Consider the following 25198-nt stretch of genomic DNA (forward strand, 5'->3'; position numbering starts at 1 on the left):
ATGGTTTCAAATATCAGTGATGAAGATGATTTTTTACGAATCCCGAAACTCTCGACGCAAGCTGAAGCCTACTCTGGCTCAATATCAATACCTTTTGGGATAACGAGAGGGAACATGGGAATTTGAAATCGCAGGGCTGAAGGGTTTCTACGATTTTTTTTTTTATTTAAAATTAGAGACCGACTGTAATGGTTAGGTTGGTGAGGTGTTGCTCCGGCGGACATCCAAGCTAAGCAGCGTTGAGCTGGGTTAGTACTTGGATGGGTGACCGCTTAGGAACACCTTGCTCGCACAAAAATTGCGGGCGGTAGATACGGTGTAGTGGCCTTGTGTCTCCATCTAGTCAGTGTGACAGATGGATATATTAGGGCACTGCACAATCGGCCGGCTGTGCGACTGGGGTTTTACATGGTTTCCCGTGCAGTCCTAGCTCGAATGGGGCACAGCTAAGAGTAAGACGACCATGATACCGCAGATAACAATGAGAAGAGAAAAGAAAGGAGGGGAGGCAGGCTAGAGGAGGGGTTTCAAATCGAGAATTACTTCGATAAAACCAATGAAATAGAAAAAATAAAAAACAATAAAAAATATTTAAAATTAGAAATCTTCAATCAAAATAAAATTTTAAATTAAAATTTGTCAAGTACATGCACGGTAAAAATAAAATGATAAAAATTTCCATGTCGAAATTAGCAACTTAGTGAACATTCTTCAAGTGAAGTAAGAATTACTATGACCATGGCTACCATAGAACATCGGAATGATTACTATGGGGCCTTGTAAGCTCTTCAACGGTAATAGGTCTTATTGACATGGGGATAATTACTACGTTGCATAGTGATACTTACTATTATTTTTGAGGCTTTCGCGGCCATGATTATTTATATCATTGGCTTCCGGATGGATGCCGCGTTTGGTTTCAGCGTTGCGCTCACACTGTTAGAAAATTACCCTTAAAATTTCACACACCATCCGCAAGCGCAAAATCTGACTTTTCATACATGATGAAATAGTATATGGAGTTACTACTGTCGGTGTCAAAAGTAGAGACCACTCGAAATAAACGTCTATAACTCAGTGAAAAAAAATCGTAAAAATATGAGACCAAATACACTGTGTAATATAAGTATTTCGCTTGCCCAATACGGAGTTTCAAGTTTTTAATTTGATTAGTTTATTTATAATCGCTGTGAGAAGCCGAAAAACCCCCCGATTTTCAGGGTCCGTAAAAGTCGGCAAACTTTGAACCGCTAGCAAACGTACGAAAAAAATTTTTTTTAAATCGTCAATTTTTTCAGTGATTTGTATAACCCCTGAGAAGCCAACCAGGGAAGAAAAAGATCGAAATTGCGATAATTATTCATTTTATTTATAGAAATGTCGACTGCGGCTATTTCGTTGTAGAATTGCCGAGCCGACCTGAAAAAAAAACAATGCATTTGGAGTTCAATGTAAAACACTTTCGGTCAATAGTTTTTCAATAAACAATCTCCGTTGATTTTTAAAAAAAATCAAGAAAATTTGTCAAAAAAAGTGCTCTTAAAACGATCATAACACGTTATGGGGTTTATGAGCTCGCTCACCGCCAGTCCCTCAAAATTAAAAACACATGTGCGCCTTTTTCAGGGGCGTCGATACCAGTTTCAGCCGTTTGGGCCCTTTGGGGCGCCAATATACTGTACATTGCTGCTTTCCCATTAAAACAAAAATACAAACACGAATATTTTTTTTTTAATCATTATCTAATCTTAGCATACATATAAATATATATATGTTTCCGAGCATACCCATAATTATTTTACTTTAGGGAAAATTACGTAATTCTATTGTAATATTAATATTCTAATAATGATTTCACTCAGGTTCAACGGTGGAGACATGGCAGTGGTCATGATCGCAAAAATGAAGTAATGATTATATGCGGTTCTAAAAATGTTTTAGAAGGAGTTCTGCGATACTGTTGATTTAAAGATTCACTTGAATAATGAATTTGAAAATGTTAAGTCATCATTTTCTTCCTGCAAAACAATATAGAGGAAAATTTGCCAAATATTGGTATAGTTTTGTATCTTCAAAAATTTAATTTTGTCGAGGCTGCTCATATGGTTTTCTTATGATTCAAAAGACCAAATCCTTTTTTTTCATTTTTTCTCCAGTTTTGTTACTCATTACGTCAATTCTTCTGTTTCTTGATTTTTTGACGAAATTTTTGGTTTCAGTAGAGGTAAATTTTTTCCACATTTTCTGACATGTGCTTCCGATAGAAATTTTCAGTTCTTCCAATTGAGTATGGTTTCAATTAGCTCACACCATCGGAAATGCTTTAAAAATGCCAAAAAGAACCAAATTGCACTTTGTACCGTCTTCCCCAACCATGATTGCAGATTTTCTTTTCTCCTTACCCAAAGTGACCTTTTTTACAAAACATACTGAGAAATCAAAGTGGCACTCCGATCCTTTCTGTCCAAAATTGATTTTAGAAAATATATTTTTTTAACTATTTCAATTTTTGAAATCTTCCATTAAAAAATTGATAACTACTGACACTAAAAATTTCGTCAAATACTCAAGGAATAGAAAAATTGATGTAGTCAGCATATCAAAACTGGAAAAAATTGAAAAAAAAAAATCCCTGCGGATCTTCCTAATAATAAGAAAAACCATGTGAAAAGCCTCAACGAAATTAAAATTTTTAAGGTACAAAACCATACCAATATTTGGCGAATTCGCCCATAGATTGAATTCATTAGCGTAGTCTTATTATTATTATTAACCACTATCACTCATTAATACGATCATTCAAGTATCAATGAGTTCTGCAAAATGAACTTCAAATTCATTACGACAGCAAATTTTTGAATAAGAATTGAATGATATTCCAGTATTCGTTCCAAAATTTTGGGACCGAATATAGGAAATAATTTATTTTTGGGGTCATGACCACTGCCACGTCCCCGTCGTTGACCCTGGGTAATGCTAAGAGCAGTGGATGAGTTTATATTTAAAAATAACAAATAATAATTAATTGTAGCCACATGTTTCAAATGACTAATATTGATGAAACCCATTACTACGTATAATTAATGATACAATTATTAAAAAGAAAAATATTCGTGTTCGTATTTTTGTTTTAATGGGAAAGTAGCAATGTATAGTATATTGGCGCCCCAAAGGGCCCAAACGGCTGAAACTGGTATCGACGCCCCTGAAAAAGGTAGCCGGGCGCACATGTGTTTTTAATTTTGAGGGACTGGCGGTGAGCGGGCCCATAAACCCCATAACGAGTTATGATCGTTTTAACAGCACTTTTTTTGACAAATTTTCTTGATTTTTTTAAAAATCAACGGAGATTGTTTATTGAAAAACTATTGACCGAATGTGTTTTACATTGAACTCAAAATGCATTGTTTTTTTTTCAGGTCGGCTCGGCAATTCTACAACGAAATAGCCGCAGTCGACATTTCTATGAATAAAATGAATAATTATCGCAATTTCGATCTTTTTCTTCCCTGGTTGACTTCTCAAGGGTTATACGAATCTCTGAAAAAATTGACGACTTTTTAAAAAAAATTTTCGTACGTTTGCTAGCGGTTCAAAGTTTGCCGACTTTTACGGACCCTGAAAATCGGGGGGTTTTTCGGCTTCTCACAGCGATTATAAATAAACTAATCAAATTAAAAACTTGAAACTCGGTATTGGGCAAGCAAAATACTTATAGTACACAGTGTATTTGGTCTCATATTTTTACGATTTTTTTTCACTGAGTTATAGACGTTTATTTCGAGTGGTCTCTACTTTTGACACCGACAGTAGTGCGTAGTTTCACTTTTTTATATGCACGTATAACACATTCTATTTTTTGTGGTACCTGTCGAGTTCACTGTTTGGAACGGTAGTAGAGGTAAGTGGTCGTTTTTGTGCACGAATGCATAAAGTTTACGTTACACACACTGGTGAACTTTATGCACGCCGTGCGGAAAACAACCGCTTTACGCACACTGAACCATTTTAAGAAGTGCACTTTTGAGTCAGATATCACAAAAAAACCTGTTTTCCAGGAATATATCTTAACCCTTAATTGGCCGCACAATAAGGGAATCTCCGCCGTTTTTCAATTTCTTCTTTTCACACAAAAACTTCTTGAGTGAAAAATTCTCAAAAATTTGTATTCGTACCGGTAGTGCCGTAGTGCTGGCACTAGAAATTTCATTGGGGACAACGTGATGTTTAGTGCAGACTTATACCAATAAATTTTTAAAAAATTTTCAAAACTCGACTCATTGAAAATCGCCATGTTTAACCTCAAAATGGTGACAATCATAAAACAAACCAGATTTTTAGGGATATACCTTAAATTTAGGAACACAAGCGTCTCAATTTGAACTACTATATTTCCTACCTCACCTGAAATAATGGGGCAAGGAAAAAATCCAAATTCTTTGTAATAATAAATACCTGGAGGGCATGAGACAGCAAACACGTCTCGTTAGTCGGCGCAACTGAGGCGGGTAATTCCGGATTGTTACATTTACCAGCGGCTGCTTCAGCGACCCTCCCATATCGTGCATGAACGACTGAGATGGAGGTGCCCGGGGGACACCGCAGTGACATCGTTTCTTCATCGCAAGCAGCTCGCTGATAGGTCTTTAATGTACCTAATAAAGTAGCTGCATACCCCGAGCATAATGAGAGCATTTTAAAGATTTAATGAGCCAAAGTGTTCATAGTCGTTCGATGGAAATGGCCCACGAGAACAAAAAAAAAATATATTGAAAAGTGGAATGAAATGAAAAATAAACGATCAGATTAAAAGAGAATCAACGCGATGATTTCACATTGGGTAATTGGTAAAATGTTAAATGCATCGATTTCCGCGTGTGAATTCAATTGCGAAATATCCCAATGGATTTAACCCACCGAAAATATAATTATTCCATTAACAGTGTAACATATGTAACATTAACGAATGTTGAAGTAGCGTTACACGTATCGCCAGAGGTATTTAATTTCAGTGGTCCAGCGGTGAAGAAAATTAGGGAACAAAATGAAATGAACGAGGAAACCGACGAATGATTGAATGAGCGACAAAATGGTTTCCAATGAGTGACCGAGTTTTTGATTTTTTTTTTCGAATTCATTTCCGGGTGAATGTACAGGTTAGTTGGAGAGGGAATGAATCAATGAATTATACGTTACCGCATTGAGTGTCATTATTGTCACCAAAAATTTGTTGAATCCAGGGTTGTGGAAGTGGTGATGAATCCGATGGTGGAGGCATGAAAAAGAGGAAAAAAACATGTTCATGAATATTTCGTTGATTATTAAGTGAATTTTGGGATTTTGAAATTTACCCACAATTTATTTGTTGTAAAATCGACGAATAATTTTCAGGTTTAAATTTACTGCAATAGGAATTCACGCTTGTTTGATATTCGGTAAATGTAGTTTAATGAATATTGATCCCTGATTTATAGCACTCGATGAAAATATTTGTCCGATACTGTCAACGGTCGTAACTATAATCCTCATAAAGTTCTATATCGGGTGGACTTTTCAGGGAACAATATTCTATCGCTATTTCATGAAGAATTTTATTAAAAACTTTTTTTTAATGTGCATTATGGTACCCGAGTGACCGGTAGTGAGGGATGTGAAACTTTTCATTTTAATGAGGTGAACAAATAAATAGACATATATGAAATTACTGGGAAAGTTTTTATCAGAAATTTTAAACTATGCAAACGATTTCGCTATTTTACGGGTAAAATTCATTGTGTTGATTAACTTTTCGATGCAAAAAACTGCACTAAATTTATTGAATAAACAATAAACAGAGAACCATGCAATGTCAGTTGGAAGAAAGAAAAAAAGAATTGACTATACACATTATTAGGTGTACAAATTAATAAGGTACCTCTATATTTCGCGGTTTATAATTGCGTTCAAAAACTTAATACTTCAATATTTTGTATGTTGGTAGTATTCACTTACCGAAGCAGTAAATACTTCTTACATACCCTTAAAAAATAGTAGTAACCACGATGTCTGTCGATAAGCATCATTTGAGGCACTACATTCTTTTTGCATTTCAATTAAAGAAAAACGTTGCCGAGGCTATTCAAATGATTTGTAATGCTGTTGGAAAAAACGCTGTAAGACATCAAACGTGTAAAACGTGGTACCAGAGGTTTAGAGACGGAGATTTCGATCTTTCGGATCGAGAACGGCCGGGTCAACCGCAAAAATTCGACGATGAAGAACTCGAACAACTCTTGGCTGAAAATTTTGCTCAAAGCCAAACAGAGCTTACACTACAACTCAGAGTGACTCAACAATGCATTTCTCATCGCCTATATCAACTTGGCAAAATTCAACAGGAGGGTAGATGTGTTCCTCATGATCTGAGCCCCGAAAATAAGGAGCGACGACTGGAGACGACGCTATCTCTGTTTACTTGATTTAAAAGAAAAGATTTCTTATACAAAATCATTACGGGCGATGAAAAGTGGGTTTTATACGGCAACTCTAAACACAAAAAATCATGGGTGAATCCCGACGAACCATCGATGTCGACTCCGAAACCCAATGTCTATGCGAGAAAAGTGATGCTGAGTATTTGGTGGGATATGAAGGGTGTGATATATTATGAGCTACTTAAACCTGGCCAAACTTTTACTGCGAAGGTTTATCAACAACAGCTTATTCATTCGAATGATGCATTGGAGCAAAAAAAGCCATATACTGGCAGCGGAAGTAGACAAGGGATTCTCCAATATGACAACGCTCGACCACATGTCGCCAAAGCGACTATAAGGATATTATCTGTGAATTAGGATGGGAGGTTCTCCCTCACGCGGCTTACTCGCCTGATCTCGCCCCATCCGACTACCACCTATTTCGGTCTCTTCAACACCACCTAGCTGATGAGCAAAAAATCAAAACAATCAACGAGGTCCGCAAAAGCATCGATGAATTTATTGAGTTAAAACCGCCAAGTTTCTTTCACGAAGGAATTCGTCAGTTGCCAGTGAGGTGGAGTAAAGTCATCGAAAATAATGGGGAATATTTCGACCGTTAAATGTCTTTTTGTTTTTTTATAATAAACTCTGATTTTCATGAAAAGAAGCACCTTATTAATTTGTACACCTAATATTAAGTCGGAGAATCGGTTTGAATTGAGTAGAACGCAACCTGAACCAATTCACCAAATCTACTTGAATCAAGTCGAATTCGACCTAAATTAAGTAGCAGCATTTACTTGAATTTATTGAGATGCGACTTCACTGAAAGAAAAATATGATTCTTCTGACTATATTCCATCACCATCGAATTATAGTCAAAAAGTACTCAACAATTTTTCATGGCTTACGGTAACTATGGCCGGAGAAGTAATTACTACAATGGAATGTAGTCATTGCAACTATTTTATAGTTCTATTCACGATAGATTTGTCGTGGTTACTTTTGAACTTTGGTTAGTTTAACTGCATTTTCATTTGCTAAAATTACGCTTGTGAAGTTACTATAATGTTATGTACCGCATACAAAAAAAAATCGTATCGTTCACCAAACTGCCTCAACTATTTTCTTATTGTAAATCTAACTTCCGATTTTTCTCAGCAGTGTTGGATCAAGTTCCGAATCTGCTTGAATCCAGGCGGGCCTTATTTGAATCAAGTCATACTTGATCTGAATCATGTCGTCAAATCCAGTTGAAGCAAGTAGAATCCGACCTGAGTCAAAATGCAGAATGTACTTGAATCAAATCGATTATCCTTGATTATCGATTGTCCTTAATTATTTAGTCGAATCTACTTGAATTTCGTAGGACGGGACCTGCATTAAGTTGCAAATCAAGGCTGACCTAATCAGAATCGAGACAGATCTCACGTGGAAGATGTCGCGAAATCTATTTGAATCAAATCGAATCTGCCCTGAATTAAGTAGTTGACTCTACTCGAATTTAGTAAGACGCGGCGTGAATTACGTGGCGAAATCTACATAAATTAACTCGGACCAGACCTAAATCAGGTCGGATTTGACCTGAATCAACTCGCAGAATCTACTTTCATCAAGTGGAATCCGATCTAAATTAAATAGTTGAATCTACTTCAGTTTAGTATGATGTGATTACCAAATCCATTTGAATCAAGCCGGAGTTGACCTGCATCAAGTCGGACTTGACCTGACTAAAGTCACCAAATCTATTTGAAGTAAATAGGACTGGACTGGAATGTTCGACTGCGACAAAAAATTCATTGATTCACACCATAATTCCGTACCACGCATATCACGTCGAATTCCGCGGCTTAATGAAAGGAATTTTTTGGGGTGCACATTGTGGAAATGGATCAGTCTGGTCCAACTTCATCTAATGAATTCTTTCAGATCCTTTAGAAAAAACAAATTGGTTAAATTCAGTTAAACTCATCCTCATTAAGAATACAATGGGGCGTGTAGAAAAAGTCGTGCATATGGTGCTGAGAAATGCAATAATGAGCACCGATGGCAGAAACTTTTAAACAATGTCGCTTAATCCTTCAGACTGAAAAGTACATTAAACCGTTCTCGACCGAGCAGCGGGGTTAATCCAATGCTGCATTATTCCGTTAGAATGAGAAGGCGAGATCTACGTGAGAGGGATTTGAAATAATGATTCGTCATTCCTTAAACCTGACGTTTATTTTTCTCGCTCATTTGCGATTATGTCAAGACGCCATATTTTCCGAGTAAATGCACGACTATAAAACATCTCGAATTAGGTTTCTGTATCATCATAATCCATTCAAACGTGAAGCAAGAATATTTAGAAAATTTCTCATACATTCAGTGGAGAAAATATTGGACGACAAATTTTATCATGAAAACGTAAGAACCTGAGGATTTACAGAGTATCTCGGTTGAACCTACAATAGCAAGTTTGATATATACATTTTTCCACATACATACAAATTTTGACAAAGTTATACAATGACGTTCTTAAGCTGTCGCATTCATAACGAATTTTACGCGGAACTGGCGTGAAAGATGGTTATCCTTCTACAAATGTAACAAGAGTGATTTTAAAAACCGTCAGATTAAGGAAAAATGCAAACAAAGAGGTGGAATAGTAGTTCATACTGAGTAATGTCCATTGAATTTCAGATAAATTTCAATTGTTCCACATGGGAAAATTAATACTTCCAAGTGCGATAAGGAATGTAGAGAAGAAAATTGCTAGTTTGGCGAAAACTTTTTTTCAAGTCCAGATTTTTTTTTGATTGTTATAAGAACAAATGTTTGTAATGAATTAGGAAATTTCTGATGAAGACAACGTGTAAATTTTCTGAATTAGAAAAACATCAGTTATTAACAGGCATCTTTCTGAAATCCTGAAACATTTCTCTAATTTCTGATTGAAAAAACAGTATGAAATTTTTAACAAAATTTTCATGAAGTCAAGGTTTTTTTTCTCTCAAAATGACTACGCAAATGATCCGTTTTTAAAAATTCTATTTTAGAATAGGGATTCAAATAAAAGTCACAAGGGTCACATTCAGGCACACTAGATTAAGGGTCAAATTGAGGGTCCAAATAAGGGTAACAAGGGTTAGAATAAAAATCATGGGGTCATACGAGGATGATATGGGGGTCATATGTGGGTCATATGGGGATTGGCGAGCGGAGCGAGCAGATGGCCCCCTAGTTTATTTTAAAAAATGTCATTATCCACTTGTTGTTTTTTCCCGAAAAAATAACAAAGCTGATGTTAAAAAGACATTTCTAAATTTATTATTTCTTGAAAACAATCCGAAAATATGCTAGCTTTTTTCACTCAGCGAATGATGCATGTTAAGAAAATAAGTGCTTTGAATCTATTTTTTTTCGAAATTTCAGAAGCTCTTTTTCATCGTGCCAGAAATTGAAAAGACTTCGTACAATATATAAACGTTCCTTGATCATCAATAACTCCAAATCTGCTGAGTGGAATTTGAGAAACTTTAAAGTATTTTAGAAGTTTTTTTCTCGTGACTCAATATGATGTAAAGTTTGTTCAACTCGCATCGTTGAGGAGATATTGGAGATTGGCAATGATGGATCTTACTCCGTCTCCATTTACCAAGAAATGCGGTAAATTTTGTTCAATTTCGATATCAGTAGATTTCGTGATATCGATCATTGAAAAATGTGAAATTCTGGTCCATGATCATCTACTGATTCATCTTATTCGAAGGAATTGCCATAAATATTGAACGAAATTATTGGTGATTTGTCTCGACGGAATATCAAAAATCAATATTCCTGGCGAGGCTGTGCCTTGAGTGTGGTATCGTAATCACAGTTAACCACCTGCTACTGGATTGCAGCAGCTTTTGAGACACCCGACCCCGACTTGTGCGCCCCAACGGTGTCGAGAGATTGCTAAATTGTACCGCACAGTATGAAAGGAAGAACAACTCCCGAGGAAATATCCCTCTGAGATGGAATACCATTTCATTGGTTTTCGACAATAAAGGAAACGCTTCCATTATCCTCATATTGAAATGAATTCTATGAATAAGGGAGCACTAGGGAGACTGATGTGTTTCTGATCGCCAATAACTCGTTCATCTCGTCACACTATTCATTCAGAAGATATGGAACATTCAAAGACATTCTTTGAATCAAAGTGGAATGTTCAAAATGGCAATGTTACTGTGCAGATAAGTTGATAAGATCAGTCTTCTAGTCAAATGGAGATACAGAGATCATACACTGTTAAAAATTTTTGTCTGAATTTTCCGGGCGAAATTCCGGAAATTTTTATCGTTTTCAGGTTCCACTGAAATTTCAGGAAATCTTGTCATTGAAAAATCAAATATTCCATTGATTTTCTATTTAAATGATCTGGAAATCAATAAAATATGTAATTTTTCAGTTTAATTATTCTGTGAAAATTTATAAAAATTGGAAAAATTCAGGGAAAAATTGAACATTTATGTCATTTTGTTTCTGAATATTCATGTTCCATTGAAAATTCAATCAAGTTATGAAATGTCCATTTAGCTCTCACTGAAAATTCATGAGTTTTCGTGAATTCCCCTTAAAACTTGAAATTTCACATTTTTTTCATAAATTCGATTCAATGTCACTCTCATGATATCTCTCTATATGATAAAACAAGCAGGGTTGTAAGCCATTTTGACAGAACCAATGTGACATTTACTTTTTTTTTTCTACCAATTCCATTGGTAATAAGCTTCCGAATGGATCCGTACAATTTCGCAGATGATAACTACTCAAAAAGCTATTCATATTGGTAAGGAGAATAAACTACCAGAGCTATACAATTTCATCCTGTAATGTCATAAGAGCTACAATTTTACCAAATTTTAACTTCTACCTCTGTCATATCTATGACATTTCATCAAATACAAAATACCATAAATTGTTGTTATGACTTTTTAAGTCATATATAGAGACGAAAATCATTGATAAAATGACGATGTGTAATTTTTTAGAAAAAAAGATTTTTGGATAAATTGCTCTATGCTCGGATGTACTGAATCGATTGACACAAAATTTTATACATAACTGTGGGCTCATAATACAAATTAGTACCCAGAATCTCAGATGTCTAGACCATGCTTGACGCGTATTATGGACACCACATTAACTTTAAAATGAAAAAATTAGAAACACGCTGATATCTCGAAAATTTTGTATGGGCGGATATACATATTTTGACTGATCTTGATAGAAGATATCGTGACAAATATTTAAAAAAAAAAGTGAATCGGCTCAGTAGTTTAGGAGATATTAAGCATAACAGTTTTTTACAAAAAGTTGAATATCTTCTAAACTACTTATCCGATTCAGCTCGTCAATAATACAGTTCTGTAGTATCGTAAGAGCTACAAGCTTACCAAATTTCAACTTCCTATCTTGAATTTTCAGCGAATTATCGTTTCCACAACGATTTCCTAGCAAAAATTAAAAATGCCGATTATTACTAAACTGACCCTAGTTACGTAGCAATATTTTGATTTGATTCGATAGATATTATCATAAGGAATACTTTCCCGTTAAAAAACTTCAATTCGGTCACGTAGTTTATGAGATGTTAAGGAAAAAAGATTTTTGAGAAATTGCTATATCTCGGAAACTACTGGGCCGATTAAGCTGAACTTGCGCCCACAAATGCTCCAAAGTAATACCAATTATCCGACAAAATTTCAGATTTTTGAAATATCATATTTTCACGTTTCATGACATTCTACATCATTTCCAAGCAAAATTACGAGATCGTAAAAATCATCGATTACAAGTCTTCCATTCGGAAGGAAAAATAAGGGCAAAAATTCTGGTGACACCTGAGATTTAGGAGTCGCTGAAAATTCAGCCGAGATTTCGGATTCAGGCGATGCTAAGGTGGTAATGTTGGCCGAGGGTTGGACCCATGTCGGCCCAACAAAAGGCCATTTTGTTAAATAACATTTTATCTATCCCTGATTATTGCGACTGTAATTTTTATTGAAAATCATGGATTGAGATGCAAAAATTATCGTTATTTCTTAGGTCAGCGGTACAGGCACCACCTCCCCTATACTCAAATATTCCTTCCAAGAATCAATTCCCACCAATTAATTAATTTTAATTCTTAACGAAATTTATCGCAAGAAAAATACACAAAAACATAATTTTCTCACAATAGGCCATCGCCCGAGGGCCTTCAGCCAAGTATTGATTATACATATGGACATAAGTTCTTTATTCTATTTTTGATGGTGTAGTTGGAAACCAATAAGGTGAAGATAACGCATTAATTGATTCGAGTGAATAGACGAAGATATAGAAAATAGTTGAAGATACAGAAAATAGTTGGTTATTCCGGCGCTACTTCTCCCGAGCCGTCATTACCACATTGATCTCTACGAATGGATTATAGATTTTTGAGGGGGGATTTTTAAACGGGGTTCTAGTATTGGGTTGGCGCTTATGGCAAAGGTCAAGAATGTAGTCCACACATTCTTTGTGTGTAGAACTTATTTATTGCAAAATTGAATGTTACTTGGTCAAATCTGTCGAGGATAGATGTGATTCGGGTACGTTTGTAAAGAAGGGAATTCTCACCAATATTCTCCAAAAACCCACATAATCCCCACCCAATAGTCTCATCCCCTAAAAATGCCACGCAAAACAATCGATACCCCATCATCCAGACAATCGTCACCAGTAGTGGATCAACTAAAGGACAATGGTTGCATCACCTCCCCGCAAGCTCCCGAATTACATATCGACCAACGAGATAAAGCTTTCTCCAAAGTCTCCGTAAAAATGAGCAAAAGGTCAGCTTCCCCAAACCCATGATATACCCACCTACAACATATAGCTTTAACACGTGAGCTATATACAATCCTCCAGTAGCTGAGATCCGATCAATGTCCATTTCTTAGAAAACGGAAACCGGAAAACGTGCTGCTCGACCTCCTTAGGAGATGCACCCTAGGAAAACTGTTCTACCCTTCCCTGTCCCTATTCCTCTCTCCAGTAACTCCAATGCCCGCTTTACTCGCGTGCCAATTCACCAACTCGCTCGTTGGTTGGACAACTAAAATCTGGAACCAATGCCAAGTTTCATTTCGCCCTAACCCACCCACCCTCCAACTTTCCTTTATCAATGTTTCCCTCGTACTTTTCTGAATCCCATCCCTCCATTTTTATCCACCGACTTTCGTCGTCTCTTCCCTCCTCTATACTTGCTGCATTTCGTGTCTGTGATGTCAAATATATAGACTAAGAAGGTGATATATACTGTGATCTGAGACAGTTTCTGGATAGAGGCAAAAGGAAGGGAGGAAAATTTCTAGTGGGTTAACGAACCGAAACGAACTTTTTCTTATCCAGTGCATTACATTGACCCTATCCCAACCAGGGATAGGTGGCACTGACGTTATAATAGTATTCTTGGGAAAGACTCTAACTAGGTACCGGAAGGACCCTCAGCGGTAGTAGTTGAGGATGAGGAGGATTATTCCTAGTTTTCTTTTATCTGGGGATGAGGTAACATGTACATTTGTAAGTCATTTGGGGGCGAGTTAAGAAGACAATGGGGTTGGAGAAAAAACGGTTGGCGCTTTGGATCTGGCTGGTGTGAGGAAATTAGTGGCTGTATGAGGAAAAGATAATTTAGGTACTTATTCGCCAGGGGATGAGACCCTGTGAGAAATAGAAACCTCCTGCGGATCTGAAATGATTGTCATGAAATGCAAGCATTTAGAAAACGTCAACAGTCCGTTTAGAGATCATTAGAATATGCATGAAGGTCCGAGTCAGAAGGCACTTTGGGGGTCTTAAAATAAGAACCTTAGGTTTTTGATGGAATCAAAAACAGCCGGTTTCTCGAAGAGACCATTCTGTCTCTTGAATTGATACCTTTTGCTGTTCTGAAATTAATCTGCTCATGTTTACAAATTCGCTGTTATTTAAAATACATCAGATGTAACTTTGACTTGTAATTTTTATCCAACTTTGATCTCCGTTTAGTTTCAGAACTCGATAGTTCTCGATTTAAAAACTCAATGATCCTCGACTTGATAACTTTTCTCATTTAAAATAAGCCGATGTTTTGTATTGAATTATAGGAATTTTCTTTTATCTAGAGATCAGGCAACATGCACTAGGGTGGCCCATTTTACGGGTATTCCTGAATATTTCCGATTTCGCCTCAAAAAATGATTCTTCAGTTGATAAAATACCCCTGTGAATTTTTTCATATTTTTAAACTGCATTTTGATGGTTGCGCCGTGTGTTTAAAGTTTGACTAACATTTTTGACCTACTGGCAGTAGAGGTCATAAAACTTGGGTAGAAGTTAAATATCCTCAATGATACGCCCGTGTCAGGTAGTAAGTATGGCTCCGAGTGAGGGTTCGGGTGTGTCACCTAGGTAATTTTTTTTTTTGTATTCTTTAGTCTTTAATTATTCTCGATATATTGAGAATTGGATAGTCCTCATGGGCAAAATATATTTTTTCAATCTGAAGAATGTATGAAATTAATTAAAATGTTTCGAAAAATAATGATATAAAATAGAGTTGAAGGATATAAGCATAATTAACCTTCTGAGTTGAATAAACGCTCCCAGGATTCCTTCGGATTAAGTTAGATTTGTCTATGCCTTTTTTGTTACAAATGTAGTTGACACTTCTTTCAAATATATGGGAAATATAAAATTCTCAATATATCAAAAATAATCAAAGAGTAAAAAATACAAAAAATCAAAGAAAAAGAAGTTATTGAAAATTTGATACATGAGATATTGAAGAACAATTTTTCAGGCCTAATGAATGGAATCCCCTCTTCCACCACTCCCTGACATTATCGTGGATTTTCCTTGCTCCCTTCTGCCGCCTGAAGCGTATTACTGACGCACTACAGTTCTCATAGAAGGTTTTCCTCTTTTCTTATCATTTTTTCATGAATGCATCATCCGAAAACATGAAAACTATACAGAAAATTTCAGCTAAATTTTAAAGCAGCTCTACGATGCGACTTCAGTCCCCTCCCAGTGCAGGTTAGTTCGGCAGGTCAAATTTTTTGCCTAGGCTCAATTTCTGTGTTTGCGCCCGTTGTAAAAGCACCGCATGAGCCGGACATCTGTCTTTACTGGAAATTTAGGAATTATCTTCCGCATTTTTTTCAAAATTCAATTGGTGGAGAAGTTTTTTTTTTGAATTATTGTCAGATAGTTCCATAATCCATCAATCGAATAGGGATGAAACATGGCCAGATACCGGGCGTGCTAGAGGCGTCTAAAAATCACTGAATTGAGTAGAAATGAGGATTTTCATTTTGATAAGTAATAAGTTTTCTGTTGAGACAAAAATTAATTCTGTTCTTAAACCTCCCTCTGAACGGTTCACGGAGGGGAAACACCGAGGGATGTAATAATTGAGTCTTTAAAAAATTATTGACACATTCGATCTCTACTATGCGTGTAAAAGTCCATAAGAAATAAAACTATACGGCGCAACCTTGAAAAATGATTCAAAATTTTTAAAAAAATTCACATGTACTTTCCATGTCATTGGTTATCTTTATCAAACACGAAAATTATGAAATTCAATTTTTTTTACATATGAGCCATCCTAATGTACATTTGTAAGTCATTTGGGGGCGAGTCAAAAAGACAATGGGGTTGGAGAAAAAACGGTTGGCGCTTTGGATCTTGCTGGTGTGAGGAAATTAGTGGCTGTATGACGAGGGGATACTTCTGGTACTTATTTGGCAGGGGATGAAACCCTGTGCGAAATAGAAACCTCCTGCAGATGTGAAATGATTTTCATGAAATGCAAGCATTTAGAAAACGTTGACTGTTCATTTAGAAATCATCAGAATGTGCATGAAGTTGCGAGTCCGAAGGCACTTTTGGGGTCTGAAAATAAGAACCTTTCTCGAAGTAAGACCATTCTGCCTCTTGAATTGATATCTTTTGCTGTTCTGAAATTAATTTGCTCATGTTTACAAATTCGCTGTTATTTAAAATACATCAGATGTTACTTTGATTTGTAATGTTTATCCAACTTTTATCTCCGTTTAGTTTCAGAACTCAATAGTTCTCGATTCAATAATTCAATTGTCCTCGACTTGATAACTTTTCTCAGTTAAAATAAACCGCTTTTTTGTATTAAATTATAGGAATTTTCTTTTATCTAGGGATCAGACGACATGTACATTTGTAAGTCATTTGGGAACGAGTTAAAAAGACAATGGGGTTGGAGAAAAAACGGTTGGCGCTTTGGATCTTGCTGGTGTGAGGAAATTAGTGGCTGTATGAGGAAAAGTTAGTTTTGGTACTTATTCGCCAGGGGATGAGAACCTTAGGTGTCTCATGGAATCAAAAACAGCCGATTTCTCGAATTAAGACCATTCTGTCTCTTGAATTCATATCTTTTGCTGTCCGAAAAGCAATCTACTCATGTTTACAAATTTGCTGTTATTTAAAATACATCATCTGTTACTTTGACTCGTAATTTTTATCCAACTTATCTCCGTTTAGTTTCAGAACTCAATAGATCTGGATTTAATAACTCAATGGTCCTGGATTTGATAACTTTTTTCAGTCACCATAAATCTGTTTTTTGTATTAAATTTTCGGAATTGTCCTTCTAAAATGAACTTTGGTTCTGAAAACTGACTTTTTTTATCTGTGTTGAGATTGCAGAAAAAAGTTGAGAATATTAATCAGCTGAAGCATCCACCAGGGGTCTTATGTGATAATGGAGAGTTCGAAAAGTAGGAGAATGTATGAGTGACAGTGTGATATTCATGTAATTGTGGAATAACCCTGAGACTCTCAGTGAATTTCAGAGTACTTTAGCACCCTCTGCTTCCCTCCGAGTTTGATATGGTGTGAGGATGAATGACAGGCGCACAGTTTCCCTAGTAACGTGTGAGCTTGTGTCTGACTTGAATCGGATTGAGGTAGAGCAAAGACAGTTTCTGTGTATCTAAATTTTCCTCTAGCATATTCAAATAAATGAAACCCACGGTATATCATACTGTTGTCTCGTCATTTGGGGTCAATTTGTGTGTGAAAAAGATTCTAATATTTTTACCCGGAGAAAAAAGTTATTGTTTACAAACAATTAATTAATTAATAATGTTTTATTTGATTCAAACAGCTATTGTTGCCTTCATCAATAACTTACGAGGATCGGCAAACTCAATAACTTATGACAATGGAATAAATTAAGTCATTTAGAATTTTTTCCGGAAATCCGTAGGGCCTAACTTTTGGGTGCTATTGTCTTGCGATATACCTTAAGCTATTTATGGAGGGGTGGTCATGTAGGAGATGAGACGGAGCGGAATCTATTGTTCTCTCGCAGAAAACCAATCGTTAAACAAAAAAAACGATACTTCAATTATAAATTTTCAATCTATTGCGAACACTTTTGTGTTCGAAATATTTTTTTAATAACTTTTTTATTTTTTTCCCACATATTTCAAGCCTTCTTTTATTTTTCTAGCTTGTCTTTTGGATAATTGGAAAATAATTAATATGGATAGAAAGAGTGACAACGTCGTGCCGTTCGAGGTACATGTTGGTAGCACTGATTCACTCAGCCGTTATGTTCCTTCCCATAGCGAAATGTATCATCACAACTCCCATTCGTATTTGCCGCGCTTACCCCTCCACGATTTCTAACCTTGACGTTGTCGCTATTCTAAGTTGCGCACGCAGAATTCCTATTTTTCATGAGTTGTTTAATTATCCCTTCTAAACAATTCTCCTAGGCTATTAGGATTATTTTTTTATGTTCCTCCATGAAAGCTCCACCCAAGTGCGAAATTCCAGGAAAATGGTGACTTTTTCTATATTTTTAATATATTTTTTTCAGAATTCTCATAAGAATCCGTATTAAAATTTATTTTTCAGGAAAATTCCTGTGTTGCACCCATTCTCATAGGCTATCTGGGATTTTGCATAGAGGTTTGGAAAAAATCAAAGAATGTATTTAATAAATTATCAATTTCTTTACTTTTTTTTGACCCCCCTGACCACGCCAATCAATATCTTAAGATACTTTCATGAATACAGACGCATTTTAATCTGAAAAATGTCTACGAAGCTGTCTCGAATGTGTTTGAAAAGTAGACACTACAAAATGCAGAAAACAAAAATCTATCTACAAAAATGTATGAAACACAACCACCAGTTTGTCCAGTGTGTTGTTTTTAACATTTAATTTTTAAGAATATTCTGGTGCATCTCTAAGAAGCAAGAGATCCTAAAGCTTCCCCAAATCCATGCCCTCAATTCTCGACTATACCATTAAATCATTCTTCCTTCTATAATTACCCTACATCCCGCGAATACTTAAGAATAAGTGGAAGTACAAATTACCGAGACTCAAGTCTAATTCTGGTATTTAGCGTTGAGGCTATATTAAAATTGAAACCCCGTTCGCTGGCAGAGATACAAATGCATTATACATAACAAGTTCGTGGGGTTCCCCATTAAATCCACAAATGTTCAAAAAATATCTAGAATAAAGAGATAATATTATCACAAGTTGTATGAAATTCATCTCGAATTCACGTCTATTTAGTACTATCACTGGGAAGATTACGTCTCTCATGAAAATTAAATTGGTTGTGAGGTTTTATGGCAAAAATTTGTAAACGAGTTTTCATCAATCATTTCAACTCTTTCACAGTTTAAATGGACTGCAAGGAACATCCTTAAATGCTGTTGATTTATTACCCGGTAGCACGCGAGGGGTGCGCCAATCATTAAGGAGATTAACTTCCCGATCGAAATGTGGGAACGAAGGAAAAAAGACGAGATTAGCGAAGAAATAGCCCCATTATCTTCTTGAACTATCGGGACGCGCACTGATGGAACCAAATTCAGATATACCTTGATACAAATCAGGGATAATATATTCATCAATTTCTCTGAGTTATCGATAGTTCAACTCTGGATTCACCGATAGAATGATTGATTTATTCTAAACGAGATTCGTTAACTATTACCGAATGGTAGAGTTGAGTATGACCAAATAAATATTCGTTAATAGTTAATGAATGGTTGACTTGAAAGGTAAAAATCAAGTCAAACAAGACGTTTCAAATATGCATTTGTTAATTATTAACGAATGAACATTTGGTGAGACCGAATAGACCCTATACTAATAGAAAAGGTGGAACGATTCAGTTGCACCAAACGAGGCCTCTTAACTGTTACCGCGATTCGTTAATAGTTAACGAATCGTGGTAATAGTTAAAAAGTCTCGTTTGGTTCGAATAAACCACTCTATCAGTGTAGGCTTCAACCAAATCTGTTTTCTAATAATAAATAATTCTTTCTATCAGTGTAGATACTTCGATGTTCTCCATCATCACTTTTCATGGACGGGCAATTCATTTGGAAATCCGGTGACACAGTGATTGCTGAGTTCTCGTGATTTCAGAAAGATTGCCATGAGTTCATGCAGTCATTGATTTTATGTGATTACCTGTGATTTTTTGGTGATTCGCGATTTCAGACAATTTTAAGTAGTGATGCCGCGAGACATTTCACGAGACATTACGAGACAAAACTTTGGAGAGTTGATCTCGATCTGAATGAACATAAAAAATTTTGGTCTCGTCTCTGTCTCGAAATACGCAAAGTCGATCCCTCTCATGTTGACTCCGAGTCAATTTGTCTCATCTCGGTTTCCAGTTTTTCGCGTTTTTTATATGTAGAAAACCAAGACGAGACAAGCCGAAACAAAAACCGAGATTTTACATTAAAAAATACGAAAAACTTGAGACCAACATGAAATAAATTGACTCGGAGTCACTGCGAGAGGAGTCGATACTGCGTACTTCGAAACTGAGACGAGAGCAATGATTTATGTGTTCATTGGGACCGAGATGATCTTTCCAAAATTTTGTCTCGTAAAGTGTCTTGCGGCATCACTAATTTCAAGTGATTTCAAATTTTCGATTCCATCTATTTGGTGTAGTAGGCGGCAATGAGGATAGAACCCGGGGGGGAAGAAATGCATCTTATTAATGCAAGGCAGCTCAAGCATGAGAGTTACAATGGAGGAGAATGTAAGGATGAAACCATTACGGTGAAGCCATAAGGATCAAATTTTTTTTTCATTCAATCGATAACTTATCTACTTATTCAATAAAATACAAAACAATGTACATTTCATACATTCAATCTAGATTCTAGATAGGAATTATACTTCCCATAAATTTAAACTATATGAATTTATGGAAAGCACATCATTTCTGATCTTGAGAACGCTTAAAAATTCTTTCAAGACAAGAGAATCTCTTCCTGTTGGAAAACGTTTTTTTATGTCTGAGAACGAAACTATTTATCAGGAGATTTCACGATTTTTTAAATTGACAAATTAATGTTTCCTTGTGTCAAGTAAACCTTTTTTGTGAAAAGTCTTCTTTTCTCTCCGTGTAATCTGGAAGAATATGTTTGGTTCAATCGAGTTAATCTACTCTAGTAAATATAACCAGATTGAATCAAACCATTCAGGATAATCTTCCATTCAAATGTAGTCGTGCTTGCGGTGTGCATTAAGATATTTTTGCTTGTAAAACCCCAACTTTATAAACGTCGGAATAAAACATGAGATTTCTGGTAACTGGTGATATCATCCATGAAGATGTATGTAAGAATTCATTTATTCAAGTAAACCGTGTACATTTCAAGTTGAGATTATCCCAGCAACGGAACGCAACAAATGTGTGCAGTTGCTCCCTGACATAGGCCATACGTTGGAGGGTAGAAGTATGCTAATAGAGGGGGAGGAGATGAACTTCTTGTGTTGCCATTTCATACGCTGAATCCAAATTTGTGAATAGTTTTGTTAACAGTGGAGCAGTGGCAGGTAATTGATGATATTATAGCATTTCAATACATTATTTTAAAAAATGGGAAATTCATGAAAGAAGTTCACGAAGGGAAAAGTTGTCTGAAGTTCAGAAAAAAAAGGGGGATTTAAGCAACTTCCTTTCTCAACATGCATCAATCATTGGATAATAAAAACTAGCTTTTTTAGATTCAATTGAGAAATATTTTTCTGAAATCAATTTCGGTTTTTTCCAACTTTCAAGAGCTCTTCATTATTAAAAAAACAATTAAATACAATAAATAATGGTGTAAATAAAATTTTTTGATCATTTTCTTATTATCCCATTGAAAAATTGACCGTGAATTAAAAAAAAATTGATGATCATCCAATTCTTTCCTGGAAATTAGGAAGAATTCCCCAGATTTTAGACAGATACATGTTACAAACTATGGTTTCTCGAATTTATAAATTAATTTCCTGAAACTATTTTTTTAAGAATGGCACATCAGGTTTCGATTCCGAGGGGGAGGGGGATCATAAATTTCCAAATTTCGCTGCACATTTAATGGAACTCTGAATTTTTTTAACAGTAGCAAGACGACAGTTCCTCAAGTTATTGGAATCTACTTTGAAGTCCACTTTTTAAAAAACCCGTGTAACAATTTTTGAAGGCTCTATTCCGTTGATCAAGTAATGTAATATGATGTCTATATATGTTTTTTTAATGTACTGTAATCTTTTGTTTACAGTAATTGTAGAAAAAGAGGAATTCATTTCTTACAGTAATGAAAAAATTCATATATAATATGAAATACATATATGTTTTATGTAATTTTTTTAACTGGTAAAAAGTTGAAAAAAAAGTTGAAATAGTTGAAAGTTGATATAGTTCTGTAAAAAAAATATATATAGGATAGTATATAAGCATATAGTACATAATACATCCCTAAAAATAATCCGAGATTGGTCACCCTATGAGGGAAACCCCGCGGCGCATCGTTTTTCTTTAATTACAGTTGATTAGCTAACCGGAAAAATTCAAAAAAATTTGCCTTTGTCAAAGTGCCTAAAAAATTATAGTGGTTTTTATAGAACCACATATTTCCCAAAATTCCGAAAGAAAACAAATTATTTCGAGCAGATGAATTATTTCTTCCCAAGTCCAATGAAATTGCCCATGACGCGACCTTCCCGGAAACTCGCTAAACGCGCCCGGACAGTGCAGAGTGAATTCGGCAACTCTAAAGCGGCGAATCCTCGCGCAGGTGACCAAAGTCGCAAGGACGCGTTTGGTGACCAGGCAAGGGATAAAGAAAAACGCAAAAAGTAAAAGAGAAACGAATAAGCAGGAAATGAAGAGGATTATGATGATTCCGAACAAATTATTCAACAATTAAATTCTTATTGTGAAAAACATTGTTGAAACCATTCATTTTTCCTGCATTATTGAGATAAAAATCAATGAAAGTGAGAAACGGGAAGGTTTTACTATTCCGGCACGCATGGAAAACAATACGCGAACAAAAAATTTAAGAATGTATTTATCTAAATTGTTGTGATTTCTATTGACTATCGTAGAATCACTTTTTTGAAATTCACAGTTTCCGTTGATTCTTACACTGAATCATGAATTTTTAATGACGAAACTACTCCGAGATAGGAGAATACAAGAGTAAAAACCTTTTCAAATATTATTATACTGAAAGGAGGAAACCCTGGTTTAAGAGCAAAAAATTACCCAGGGAAATTATTTCATGGGTGAATAGGGCCAGAGCCAAACACTATAGTTTAGCAAAATCACTGGAACGAACTGGTATAATCGCATCGTCGCTATGCAAATGCGGTTATGAAGAATAAAACATCGATCACGCCCTAGGGCAATGCCCGCTGTACGATGATTCTAGACAAATCACGTTTCAAAAACTTATGAACCAAAAATTTTTTCCACCATATCATGCACGAGAATTCCTAATTAGACTAGATAAAAACTGTCTTGTTATAATTATCGAGTTTCTTCTCAAATATTGTCTGAAAATTTGAAGTGTATTGTTAATAGTTCTAAGCTACCACAACATCTGTAAATAGTTCACATGATCTCTTGTTTATAACGAGAAATATGTATGCAAATTAAACTGTAATTGTTCAAAAATGCTTAAATAAAAAAAAAACTGTCACTTGACAAAAATTTCCATGAAGTGTTCAATTGTGTGCTTTCGGTTTCGTATTTCTTAGTGACTGCTTTATTTACAAGGGAACATGTTGCTCCGCCAAAGGGAAGTCTGTAAGCAATCATCGGATGCTTGGAAAATAATTTCCTGAGAGACTTGAGAAAGTTTTTCAATTTGACTGGAAAAACACGAGTATTTTCATGTCACAATAATGTCAAGGTGGAGGGTCTTTGTGCATAATTTTCTCTCTCGGAAATGAATTTTCTCAGTCTTTGGGTTCTACTCTTCCGTGAATATATGGTACCGACGGCTGTCAGAAAATCCCACGATCTTTTCCTCTTGAGATGCTCAGGTGGTCTGCTCTTACTTTCTGAGGGAAATTATCAAGAAGACAGTCACTGTGGTATGGAATTTCGTAGAAATCCGGGTTTGTTCAACCCATCATGAGGTCTCCCCTTTAACGAGAACTAATCCGGTAGTCCGTCAAAGTTCTTTCAATCCGAGTTTCGAATTTTCGTGTAAATATTTGATAGAAATCTTCAGATCTCCGGAGATCTCGGCTTGATTCAGACCTACAGAGTTATAAATTCGTGGGCTCTGAATAAGTCTGTTTCGTTCAACTTTCGTAATTCTTTCAAAAGGTCTTGACTCTTCGGGTTCATTAAGAAATTCATTCACTGATTAAATAGTAGACTAGATGTAAAATTTAAAATTTTGATCATGTGAATTTTAAATAATAAATTGAAACATTTTTACTCCAATTTTTACCAATTTCGCGGGTTTGGTTCAATATTTTTTTCAATTTAAGGATATGCAAGTATCTCTTACAGTTCGGTACAGACCACACTGATAGAAAGGATTAGTTATTGTTAACAAATGGATTTGGTTGGACGCTAGGGTCTATTCGGTCGCACCAAATATTCATTCGTTAATAGTTAACGAATGCATATTTGAAGAGCCGTGTTTGACTCGACTTTCAAGTGAATCATTCGTTAACTATTCACGAACAATTATTTGGTCATATTCAACTCCACCATTTGTTAATATTTAACGAATCTCGTTTGAAATAAATCCATCATTCTATCAGTGTAGACTAATGAATTTTTTTTTCAATTTTTTTCTTATTGAATCGAATTAAAATCGAATTGGTCAATTTCCCAAAAATTATAGCTTTTTTCTACGCATTTTTCCCGCCTCATGCAGATGTGTTTCTCCCAAGCGACTTTTTTTGTTTTTAATTTTAACATTTTTCTTTATGCCCCTGGGATAATCGTAACAAACTTGAGAAGGTTCTTGTACTTGTAAAAATATCCTACAAAATTATTTATCAAACTATCAAAACTCGAAATAAATGACTGTCTTGCAATTTAGTTTAATAAAATCAATAGCGAAGCGGTAAAACTTGAACAGTCGACTTAACTCTTAACCGAGTGGTCGAGGAATATCTCCGAATCTAAGAGAGATAGCGAAATTATCGTCATAACCGTTTTTATAGAGCGAATTTAGTGCTACAAAAAAGGTAATTACAAAAATTTTACCATCTCTCTTAGAGTCCGAGATGTTCATTGAAAACTGACCAATGGTCAAAATCTACTTAAACCGTTTTACTGTTTCCCTACTGAAATAAAATATAAAATAAAAAGAAAGTCGGAAATGACCTGAGTGAGTTTAACTGTTAGCTTAGGAATATCACA

Source organism: Diachasma alloeum, unplaced genomic scaffold (genome assembly GCF_001412515.2).
Source record: "Diachasma alloeum isolate Michigan unplaced genomic scaffold, Dall2.0 Dall_scaffold_00651, whole genome shotgun sequence".
Taxonomy (NCBI): Eukaryota; Metazoa; Arthropoda; class Insecta; order Hymenoptera; family Braconidae; genus Diachasma; species Diachasma alloeum.